The sequence below is a fragment of the Hemibagrus wyckioides genome, linkage group LG19 (assembly GCF_019097595.1).
Source record: "Hemibagrus wyckioides isolate EC202008001 linkage group LG19, SWU_Hwy_1.0, whole genome shotgun sequence".
Lineage (NCBI taxonomy): Eukaryota > Metazoa > Chordata > Actinopteri > Siluriformes > Bagridae > Hemibagrus > Hemibagrus wyckioides.
This window is the reverse complement of record NC_080728.1, coordinates 7,659,701-7,673,528: the sequence shown is the minus strand read 5'-3', so window position 1 is coordinate 7,673,528 and position 13,828 is coordinate 7,659,701.

Below are 13,828 nucleotides of genomic sequence, written 5' to 3'. Positions count from 1 at the left end.
ATCTACATGCAGTTATTTCTGTGTGATGTAGAACAACTGTCTTGTTCATCTCTGCTCATGAAAATGATTTATACCATAGATACTAGATACTAAATCTAGAAAAAAGTTCCCAACTTGGAATTCCAAGCTGAATGAGTTCTGAGTACAATGCCTTGCAAATAAAATTGAACTGAATTGGCACTAACTAGTGAGGGCACTGGGGCTTAGTGGTTGGCACATTATTCTTGCAAATTTGAATTGATGGGTTTGATTCCAGTTTCTACCCTCTGTGTGCAGAGTTTGCTTTGGGAAGGGAATGGTGAAGGGATTCCTCCTTGCACTCCGGTTTCTTTCCCCACTCCAGAGGCATGCATTGTAGGCTAGTTAGCATCTCAAAATTGCTTAAAGTGGGTGTACCCTATACTGAATAAGCCTCCCATCCAGGGTCTTTTCAACCTTGTGCCACACCTAGGACAAGCTTCAGATTACCCGTGACCATGTGCAGGATAAACAGTACAGAAAATGAATGGATAGATGCAATAACTAGCATGATAGTAAACAGAATAGCCTATTATCTACAATTACAGTACATGTATCTATTAATTCATTCATCCTCAGTATCTACTATGCTTATCAGGGTTGCGGCCTATCCCAGAAACACTAGGCACAAGGTAAACCCTGGAGCTGTGACATTATTTTTTAAAGGAAATCCATAATTTATAAAGTAAATACAATACAAAAAGGACACACATACACACACACCCAAATACAAATCCACAGACTCTGCCAAAGAAGTTTGATGAGTGTGATTTAACACTTTGTCAGTACTTAGTGCACAGAGCTTATAATAATTTGCGGCTTAAGAAGCCTAATCACCTGTCTTAACTCAGATCTTATCTCTCGCTTTACACAAACACACTGCTAGAAGTGTAAGATTTTTTTGACTTGTCTTGTCAACTGATATTATTCATATTCATTAGGGTTGTGTGTATGTATCAATAATGCCACACATAAAAGCATATCCAGACAGGCTGAAACAGACTGATCAAGCAAATTAGCATGTTTCTAATATAAAGTCTGTCTCAACTGGAGAATAGCATCCTTCCTAAAAGACTAAGCATGCACTACTACTGTATACTGTATACAATACTGTATTCACTTTATATAATGTGCAATATACACATCTTTATATACATACAATCATCAAGGCATTATATGTATGTGCAATCTCATACATAGTTTACAGTGTACACTGTTTATTTACACTTAACTCTTCATTTTTATGAAATGAATAAGGACTTGAAAGATGCCACACCAAGTTTTGTTGCATTGTATACAATTACAGTAAAGTTTCTTAGCTTAACTTACCATACCCATACCCATACCCATAGCTCAAATAGTATATATTGATCTTTCAATTATTAGTGTTAACTAGCTAAAATGAAACATGTTTCTAAGTTGTGTTGCTAACTTACACAGCTAGCTTGTTCACCACCGAGTTGGGAAAAGTACTATTGTAAACATGCTAGGACATGAATTAGCATTATGGTGAACAGGCTAAAACATAAACTAGAATTAAAGTAAACAGGCTAATCCTATTAATAAACTAGAAAGCAAGATAAAACAAGATAAAACAAGAAGATCCCTGACTAGCATTATGTATCTAATTCTTTTGGGACCACAAAAATAAACATTGATAGTTTAATCAGATAGATTAATGATTGATTTCATCATTTGGTTAATCCAATTTGTTTTGCTAGTGCAAGTGTAAAGGTGTAAAACAAGTATTGTGTACGTGTGTGTGTATGTATAAGTAGCTAGTTAGCAGTGTTCATTTGTAAACATTATTGCAAGTAAAATAGCTGACATAATGCTTGCTGTGTGCAAGTAAAATAGCTCCTGCTAGTTCAGGATCCATCCTCAGATAAGCTGATTGAACTTATGACACAGCCCTGAAGTCTGAAGGGTTAAAATGTCTGCAAAATATAACAGGAAGCTTGAACTGCAGCTACTAAAGCATCTTCAAGAACATGTTTATGATGCACAGCCACAATGTTTCATGCTCTTATTTAAAGGAAGTGGGAAAAAAATAAATAAATAAATAAATGAAATTAAAGAATAAATAAATAATAATAAAAATGTCTGTATTAATTACAGTCTGATTAGTCCAGGCTTTGTGGAATGCTGTATCATTTAATTGAAAAACTAATGATCACATTTTTTGCCAGCTTCTAATTAGAAAACATTGCAAACTTTATCGCAGCTTCACCGATGCATGCACACACACACACACACACACACACACACCTCTCACTATCTTTTTTTCTCACACCCACTCACTCCTACATCATGAAACACTTTCTAATACACACACACACCTTTTGACAAATACACACACCCCAGCTTCAGTGAGCCCACTGTAGCCTGAAATGCCTGTTCTTGGCAGACAGAAGAGGAATCTGATGTGTTCTTCTGCTGTTGTAGCCCAGCAACAAAGTATTATGCTTTCTGAGATGCTTTTCTGCTCTTCATGGTGGTAAAGAGTGGTTGTTCGAGTTACTGACCTTCTTGTCAGCTCAAACCAGTCTAGCTGTTTTCTGTCACTGCGGAACTGCCATATTTTTGTTTTTCTAACTAAACTATTCCAACAAAACTTTTGAGACTGTTGTGTGTGAAAATTCCAGGAGATTACACCAGTCCATATAGCACCAACAGTCATGTGACAGTCAAAGTCACTGCTTTTACATTTTTTTATGTGAATTTGAGCTGAAGCTCTTAATCTGTATCTGCATAAATTTATTGATTGTGCTACCACATGATTGGCTGATTGTTCCTAATAAAGTGGCTGGTCAGTGTATCTTTATGCTTTGCTTTACTTCATTCCAGGAATAAAGGTTTTAATTAACTCTCAGATGTGAGTTCACACACACACACACACACACACACGCACGCACACACACACACACTGAAGTTCAAAAGAAGTCACCTGTCTTTGTAGGTGGTCTGAAAACTTCAAAAGCACCCTCTGTGTGTGTGTGTGTGTGTGTGTGTGTGTTGGTTTCCTATCCTGTCATAACCACCCAGTAAAATTCCAGTGTTTTTCTACTCCTTTAATACACAGAAACATGGCAAGAAGATGTGATAAGGAAAGGGAAGAGAAGTGAGGATGGATAGAGAGAAAGACAGTGAAAGAGAGAGAGAGAGGAAGAGACTGGGAGATTGAGAGTATTAAATCTACACTGTCACACTGTTATGAGAGTCATCACTGTCTCCTCATCCAAAAGTTTAGGCCAAAGAGGAAGAGAAGAGGAGCAAAGACAGACAGACAGACAGACAGAGAGACAATAGAGATGGAGACAGCTAGACATGCTGAAGAAGGTGTGTGTATGTGTGTGTGTGTAACCTAGTAGGCCTGGCGTGTCTCCAGCCGCTCCCTCTCAGCCCCTAATGGGGCTCCATTCAGGCTCTGTGTGCTCCTCTAATTGAAGGTAATTGTTGGGAAGAGGCCGGAGAGGAGGAGTGTGACACAGCCTTCAGTCTGTTTCTCCTTTCCCTGACGGCCAGAGCGGCCACGACCCATGATCACGTTTCATCACACACACACAAGTGTGTGATTGTGCGCTTGCCTAAATGCCCATCTTGTTCTGGAGTGACAGCTCCAAAGGTGGGCGGAGCCTGATGACAGCACGGAAGAATGGAGGATGATAGAGGGAGAGAGAAAGAGGAGGAGATGCACAGAGAAAGAACGATTGTTCTGTTCATGTGGAGAAACCCAGAGTCCTCCCCCCTGCAGTCCAAAGTCGCCGCGGGCACACAATCACGCACACACATACACAATATTACACACACACAGGATACACAGGTGATGAAATAATGATGGAATGAGAATTGGCTTTGCTGAGTGAGGAGTGTGTGTGTGTGTGTGTGTGTGTGTGTTGAGGTGTATGTATAATGCGTCACTTTTGTAGAGTCGGGCATTTCACCCAGGCAGGGGGGCATTGTATGTACACACACACACACAGATAACATTCATTAAAGACTGGTTAAAAATTGCCAAAACAAAACAACAAATCCAAAAATAAATAGCAAATCAGAAAATAACAAATTAGAAAACACAACGACAATTCAGACAATCTGGAAAAGGTATAGTTTGCATATGGAATACTTAACACTGATTGGATAAGACATCTGCCACTCAAGATATACAGGAAGTACATCAGGCTATGGAAGTAGAAATTCAATTTGTGTTTTTTATTTCTGATTTGCTATTTAGTTTTTCACTTCTCAGCCCCCGTAACAATCTTAAATAAAAATACAACAAAAGAAAATGGGGTTATTATTATTTGTGATAATAATAATAATAATAATAATAATAATAATAATAATAATAATAATAATTATTATTATTATTATTATTATTATTATTATTATTATTATTTTATTTTATTTTTTTGCTGTTCTACTTCTGATAGGTTCCACATGAGATCTGTGTAAGTTTTGTAACAGATTAATAACTTCTGTTTTGCAGTGTTGGAGTTAAAACCTTCTTCTGTCATCATACTAATTTGTCTTTCCTATAATACACCCAACCTGAGCTCTCGGCAATCTTCATATTTCTTCTCCCTCCTGGTTCATATTGGATTTCCGCAGTGGCGGATTCTATCGAGTGTGCGCAGAGCGTCCGGGGCTGAAATAAGCATTTACCTTCTCCGCTCGAAGCTCGCAACTCTGCGCTCGGCTGAATTTGGCCATGCGGACGCAGCCAAGCGGGAAATCCAGATTCCAGCACTATCAGGGAAATAGCACGCATGAGTCGGGTGCCTAAGTCGAGCTCCTAATCAGGTCGGCCTAATGGTAACTCTCCATCACGCTAAGATTGAGCGCTAAGCCTAAATACCAATGCTCCTTTTCCAGCTAAAGCGATTCCTATATTACTTTTTCCCCCGTAAACCTGGGCAAGCATCAGAGACGGAAATGGAAAAAATGTCTGTCTTCCCCTCTCTCGCTTTCCTTCTCTCTCTCTCTTGTTGAAGTCAGCAAACATTTCGGCCCGAATCGCTCGTTCACTCAGGCGTGGATGCAGAATCAACAGCACTATCTCCCCGTTGCGATGTTCTCGGATGAAATTCAAAGCGACTCTGGACATCCGTTTCTGAAGCCGTGTCAAGAGAGATATAAGGGGAAAAAAACTTCAGCGTGGAATGAAATGGGGATTTATTCATTGCCATTATCAAAAATGTATGGACTGAAGAGTGTGGATTGACTTCCTTCTTTGCCTTGTAAGCTTTACTAGAGTATTTTTGGACCACAGAAAGTGTCCATGTGCCTCATGTATTAGAAATCAGAAACCTGCTCTGTTAATTAGCCAGATTACATGAATTCTCTTATTTCCAACTGAGATTCGTTAATTATTCAGTCACATCATATTCTGCTGTTACTACATGAAACACTATTACACATCATATTCTACTGATACTACATGAAACACTATTACACATCATATTCTACTGATACTACATGTAACACCAATACACATCATATTCTACTGTTACTACATGTAACACTATTACACATCATATTCTACTGTTACTACATGTAACACTATTACACATCATATTCTACTGTTACTACATGAAACACTATTACACATCATATTCTACTGATATTACATGTAACACTATTACACATCATATTCTACTGATACTACATGTAACACCAATACACATCATATTCTACTGTTACTACATGTAACACTATTACACATCATATTCTACTGTTACTACATGTAACACTATTACACATCATATTCTACTGTTACTACATGAAACACTATTACACATCATATTCTACTGTTACTACATGTAACACCATTACACATCATATTCTACTGATACTACATGAAACACTATTACACATCATATTCTACTGTTACTACATGTAACACTATTACACATCATATTCTACTGATACTACATGTAACACCAATACACATCATATTCTACTGTTACTACATGTAACACTATTACACATCATATTCTACTGTTACTACATGTAACACTATTACACATCATATTCTACTGTTACTACATGTAACACTATTACACATCATATTCTACTGATACTACATGTAACACCAATACACATCATATTCTACTGTTACTACATGTAACACCAATACACATCATATTCTACTGTTACTACATGTAACACCAATACACATCATATTCTACTGTTACTACATGTAACACTATTACACATCATATTCTACTGTTACTACATGTAACACTATTACACATCATATTCTACTGTTACTACATGAAACACTATTACACATCATATTCTACTGATACTACATGAAACACTATTACACATCATATTCTACTGTTACTACATGTAACACTATTACACATCATATTCTACTGATACTACATGAAACACTATTACACATCATATTCTACTGTTACTACATGTAACACTATTACACATCATATTCTACTGTTACTACATGTAACACCAATACACATCATATTCTACTGTTACTACATGTAACACTATTACACATCATATTCTACTGTTACTACATGTAACACCAATACACATCATATTCTACTGTTACTACATGTAACACCAATACACATCATATTCTACTGATACTACATGTAACACCAATACACATCATATTCTACTGTTACTACATGTAACACCAATACACATCATATTCTACTGTTACTACATGTAACACTATTACACATCATATTCTACTGATACTACATGTAACACCAATACACATCATATTCTACTGTTACTACATGTAACACTATTACACATCGTATTCTACTGTTACTACATGTAACACCAATACACATCATATTCTACTGTTACTACATATAACAACAAAATTCACATCATATTCTACTGATATTACATGTAACACCAATACACATCATATTCTACTGTTACTACATGTAACATGACAAAATTCACATCATATTCTACTGTTACTACATGTAACACTATTACACATCATATTCTACTGTTACTACATGTAACACTATTACACATTATATTCTACTGATATTACATGTAACACCATTACACATCATATTCTACTGTTACTACATGTAACACTATTACACATTATATTCTACTGATATTACATGTAACACCAATACACATCATATTCTACTGTTACTACATGTAACATGACAAAATTCACATCATATTCTACTGTTACTACATGTAACACTATTACACATCATATTCTACTGTTACTACATGTAACACTATTACACATCATATTCTACTGTTACTACATGTAACACTATTACACATTATATTCTACTGATATTACATGTAACACCATTACACATCATATTCTACTGTTACTACATGTAACACTATTACACATTATATTCTACTGATATTACATGTAACACCATTACACATCATATTCTACTGTTACTACATGTAACACCATTACACATCACATTCTACTGTTACTACATGTAACACCAATACACATCATATTCTACTGTTACTACATGTAACACTATTACACATCATATTCTACTGTTACTACATATAACATAACAAAATTCACATCATATTCTACTGATATTACATGTAACACCATTACACATCATATTCTACTGTTACTACATGTAACACCATTACACATCATATTCTACTTATATTACATGTAACACCAATACACATCATATTCTACTTTTACTACATGTAACACTATTACACATCATATTCTACTGTTACTACATGTAACACCATTACACATCATATTCTACTGTTACTACATGTAACACCATTACACATCATATTCTACTGTTACTACATGTAACACCATTACACATCATATTCTACTTATATTACATGTAACACCAATACACATCATATTCTACTGTTACTACATGTAACACCAATACACATCATATTCTACTGTTACTACATGTAACACTATTACACATCATATTCTACTGTTACTACATGTAACACTATTACACATCATATTCTACTGTTACTACATGTAACACCAATACACATCATATTCTACTGATATTACATGTAACACCATTACACATCATATTCTACTGTTACTACATGTAACACTATTACACATCATATTCTACTGTTACTACATGTAACACTATTACACATCATATTCTACTGTTACTACATGTAACACCAATACACATCATATTCTACTGATATTACATGTAACACCATTACACATCATATTCTACTGATATTACATGTAACACCATTACACATCATATTCTACTGATATTACATGTAACACCAATACACATCACATTCTACTGTTACTACATGTAACACCAATACACATCACATTCTACTGTTACTACATGTAACACTATTACACATCATATTCTACTGTTACTACATGTAACACCATTACACATCATATTCTACTGTTACTACATGTAACACTATTACACATCATATTCTACTTTTACTACATGTAACACTATTACACATCATATTCTACTGTTACTACATGTAACACTATTACACATCATATTCTACTGATATTACATGTAACACCATTACACATCACATTCTACTGTTACTACATGTAACACTATTACACATCATATTCTACTGATATTACATGTAACACCATTACACATCATATTCTACTGTTACTACATGTAACACCATTACACATCATATTCTACTGTTACTACATGTAACACTATTACACATCATATTCTACTGTTACTACATGTAACACCATTACACATCATGTTCTACTGATATTACATGTAACACCAATACACATCATATTCTACTGTTACTACATGTAACACCATTACACATCATATTCTACTTATATTACATGTAACACCAATACACATCATATTCTACTGTTATTTCATTTAACACCAATACACATCATATTCTACTGTTACTACATGTAACACTATTACACATCATATTCTACTGTTACTACATGTAACATAACAAAATTCACATCATATTCTACAGTTACTACATGTAACATAACAAAATACACATCATATTCTACAGTTACTACATGTAACACTATTACACATCATATTCTACTGTTACTACATGTAACACTATTACACATCATATTCATTTTTTTCTTATTCTTCTTATTGTTTTTTTTATTTTATATTATGTTTTTTTCATGATTTCTATTCATCAAACTCTTATTTTGGAATTAGTTTATTATTTTTAGCTGATCTATATACACATTCTAAGAAGAACTATCCATGAGTTTCATTTTAAGTTTTGTACTGTATATAACTGTGTGTGGCAATTTTCTTGGGGAAAACAATGCCCAATCTTCAACAGTTCAATGAACAAATAACTGAATAAATACTTTAATGTAAATACTGTAAATTTACAGCCGTCTTTACGCTGCAACTTTTCCTTTTAAACATGTAAAAAGAATGTATTTTTTCACTGCTGCAGCTTGATCGTCGAGCCAATGTGTCTCTTGTGTCTAGCTAATAATTGGTCCAATGAAATGAACTTTAAATCTTTCTGTTCCATTTAATAGTCACATTATAATCATGCCTCTTGATCTACGTCTATTCAAAAAAAGAATCTGTAGAATGGAATGAGGAATTATACTTTGGCATTAGCAAGACAGTGCTATGGAAGGAACGGAAGCGGTCCATTGCCCTTTAAACACGTTACTAGAATGTATTTTTGGACCTGTGGGGCCTGATGGTGACATTGGGTTGATAATTAGTCAGATGAAATGAACTTTATTTCTCTTTTCCATTTCAGATTCCCACTATAATCATTGGAGTTTAATTAAAAGTCTCAATCAATCTGCCAATTTGGTGCTGCAATAATGGTGCGTCTCCAGAATGAAAGCTTAATCCAACGTCATCCTGCTGTGACATCTGATGCCTGCAAAGACAAACTGTCCTTTTTTTAAGAGAGACTTTCAAAAAAGAAAAAAAGAAAAAGAAAAAAAACGTTTAATAGACCGGCATTATGTCTTTTAAAAACTCATTATGAGAGCAGTGGAAGTGTAGCCATATATACCACAATGCACCGGGAGAGGATTAGGCCTCATTTGGGAGGTGGAACGCAATTAGGGCACTCTGGATTAGTTTCCTTTTTAAAGTTATGGAGACACAATGAGAGAAGCAAGGACCAGCACTCAGTCCTTTAGCTCCCATCAGCACCATCGGAAGCAACCTTGTCAAGCTAATCGTTAAGCTACGTTCTCTTTCGATTCTAAGCTTCATCAAAGTCTTCCATTTCATGCAGGAGTTTAGAAAGTGAACCTCCCTGCTGAGATGTGAGGTAAGAAGACAGAAGTTGGATGTTTTATGACACGCTTTGTGAGGAATTAGCAAAAAAAATATATAAATTAAAAAAGAGGACCATCGCTAATGGAAACATTGCTAATTGCTGACCTGTGAATCACAAACTTGACAACAACGAAAAAAAAAACCTGTGAGAGAAAATTGGTACAAGAAGAAAGTATGTATTAAACATGACAAGGAGTCAGTTTGGATTCATTCGGATTAGCTTTGTGTGTTAGCCGACGTGTAGCGGCTAGCTTAAAGGTTTAATATAAAAAAGGATTGCTGTAGTTCAACCTATTTGTTATTATAATATGAACTACTTAAAGTACAAGCAAGAACATCAAACCCTATGACATTATAAATATAACAGAGAACTTAGACTAAAAAAAAAACAAAAAAAAAAACGGGAAACTAAGATGAGTTACCTTTAAATAACCAAAGTGCTAGAGAGAGAGAGAGAGAGAGAGAGAGAGAGAGATTGTGTGTGTGTTATTTAGCAGTATAAAGGCAGATTGAACAGTTACCTCACATTTCTCTCCACTCCTGAGGAAGTAAGAATGTGTGCAAACAGTATGCCTCTGATCCGCTCTACACTCTTATAGCCGCGAGTGATTAAACCACCAGCAGATATTAAATTAAACCATTCTACCCTTAAAAAATTAATGAGGCAGGTATGAGAAATGCTATGATAATGAGCAGACTTGAGATGGCTCCCCGCTGAACAGATACACTCAGCGCTAATCCAAACACAGCGCTTCACACTTCCTTCTTCTTTCTCTCCTGCACACAGAGCCATGTTTAAGCCCAGATGAAGCCAGAAAATAATCAGCAGGTAAAGATCTTATGAGGGGAAGCAGAGGTAGGTAGCTCTACGCACTGTTCTTTAGTTCGGGTGATTTTTCTGCAGCTAGGGTATCATACACACATACACACACACACACACACACACATATACGCACACCATGACAGAGCTTTCAACATTAGAGCAGATGAGAAAGCAAAAGTTCTCACACACACACACACACACACACACACACAAAACTCTTACCAAGCATTATGGCCTAAATCACACAACCCCAAATGTAACTAAGACATGTTTGGGGTCTTTAAAGTTTGCTTCTTAGAGGTGTGTGTAGTACTGTACACACATGCACAATCATGGACAAACACACACACACACACACACACTAGACAATAATCACACAAGAAATTCTAATTCTGATCCATTTAGAAATATATATTGTTATCAATAAACTAGATTGTTAATTATATTGTAAATGAATCACTTTTAATATGCTATTTGTACCTCAAAGTATGATGCTTGCCTTCACACTGTATTCTTTCCAGCTCTGGGATTTGTAACCTTCCTTTTTAATTAGGATTTGTATAAGATGTGTAAAGTTTTTGGGAAGAAATAGATAGCAAGCAAGCAAATACAATATACTTTTACACTGAGGCGATGATAATGTGTTAAAACCAACACACACACACACAGAGAGAGAGAGAGAGAGAGAGAGAAATCACACACATTTTGTAACATAAGACAAAGGAAAAAGAGAAAGGAGTAGACATATTTACCAAAGTTACTGGTCATTCTCTCTCTCTCTCTCTCTCTCTCACACACACACACACACACACACACTGGTGTCGCAGGGCTCTCAATCTCAGCTGGCAGTCTTTCAGTGTGCAGTTAAAGGTCCATCCGTCATGCTGTAGCCTAACCAAAACAAAACGGTGCCAACTGGTAGCTCTTAGAGCGGTTTTCAGTGAAGCAGCCCCCCACCCCTGTTCCCCTCCCCACCACCACCATGATTAATGTGAGGCACACAGACAGGTAAACACACACACTGACACTGTGTGTGCCTGCATTTGTGTGTGTGTGTGTGTGTGTGATTAATTTCCAGTGTGGAGACAGGTAAACAGAAGGATATTTACATGCTTTATCCTCCTCCCTGTTCCGACTTAGTTCTCCTAAGCCGGAGATATTTTATCCTTTCAGCTAAAACTGTTTATTTTTTGCTTTTGATGCACTGACACGCACCACTCTCTCTTTCTCCATCTTCTGTTACCATTTCTCCTCCGCTCACTCGTTATCTCTCTGCTTCTGACTCTCTCTTCTTTTTTTTTCTTTGCAAAGGTTGTACGCTTGCAGGCAAACAAAAAGGGAAGAAAATGAAACAATACAGCTTTAATACTTTTATACTTTTTCCTTTTTTGTTCTCAGAAATAGAAATCAGTATCCCAGTGCATGATGCAATTTTGTTTTTCACTTACTTAGTGACACATAGAAACGTACCTTAAAATAATACATGCAGTTTTGTATGAATATTTAAAATGGGTGTATTAAATCCAATGAATTTATTTGAAGTCATTGTGATTGCATGTGCTTGTGTCAGATTAAATCAACTCCCATTTATTTTGTAATCATATAAATATATGTATATGTATATATATAACACATTTCACTGCTAACTTTCTAATTATTTCAGCTTAAATCATGAACATGAGCCACTAATCGTTCACTTTAATAGAAAAAAAGAAAAGTAGTCCTTTCCAGCCATACAGCAGGGCCAGTTATACTTTCTACCAAGCTAGTGTGTGTGTGTGTGTGTGTGTGTGTGTGTGGCACTGTCAGGATTCAAACTCATTTCCAAACAAAACCCTTGACAGCTGCGCTACTCAGCAGCCAAAAATCTTAAAAATATAGCATTAGAGTGTTTTTATTTGAACTTAGGAACGCTCTGTGGTGAAGGCTCTGCATTAGTGATGGGAAAGTTGTGGGTTTGAATTCCAGGCCTGCCAGAGAGCCACTGTTTAGCCCTGGATCAAACATCTTAATCCTGAAACTTTTACCCCTTGTGCTTGAATTGTTTGAATGGTTTAAAATAAAACTGTTGAATTTTTTTGGTCAGAATGTATTGATTAGATTCAGACAGCACTTCTGGCTGCAAGACAAATCCTATGATCATTTCCACAGTAATAACAAACACTACATTTCCTCCATACAATGGAGGATCATAAGGATAATAAATATTAAACAGGTGACAATTCAGAGAGTATTCAGAACGTGATAAAATGATTTGATGAAGAAATTTCTTGGTAACTTGATAACCTGCAAGTTTTGGGTGAGAGAAAGACAGCTGCTATATTGGGAGCTTTAGCAATAAACGAGGAACACACAAGTTTTGTGGATATTCCACATCGTTCAAAAGAACTATAATCTTTTAAAAAGTGTACATGTTGTGTGGCATAATCGCCAAAGTTGCTGTGGTTTAAGAGACGATTGCTTGAAGTTGTGTCAAGTCATATAGCTGACTACTTCCCTATGACAACACACCTTCATCATGTGCTTTTTAGCATGTTTTTAATATATATGTGTGTGTAATCATCTATATACAATAAAATGTTCACTTGCTGCCTAATATATCCCACCCACTAACAGGTGCCATGATGAGGAGATCATCAGTGTTATTCACTTCACCTCTCACTGCTCATAATGTTATGCCTGATCAGTGTAA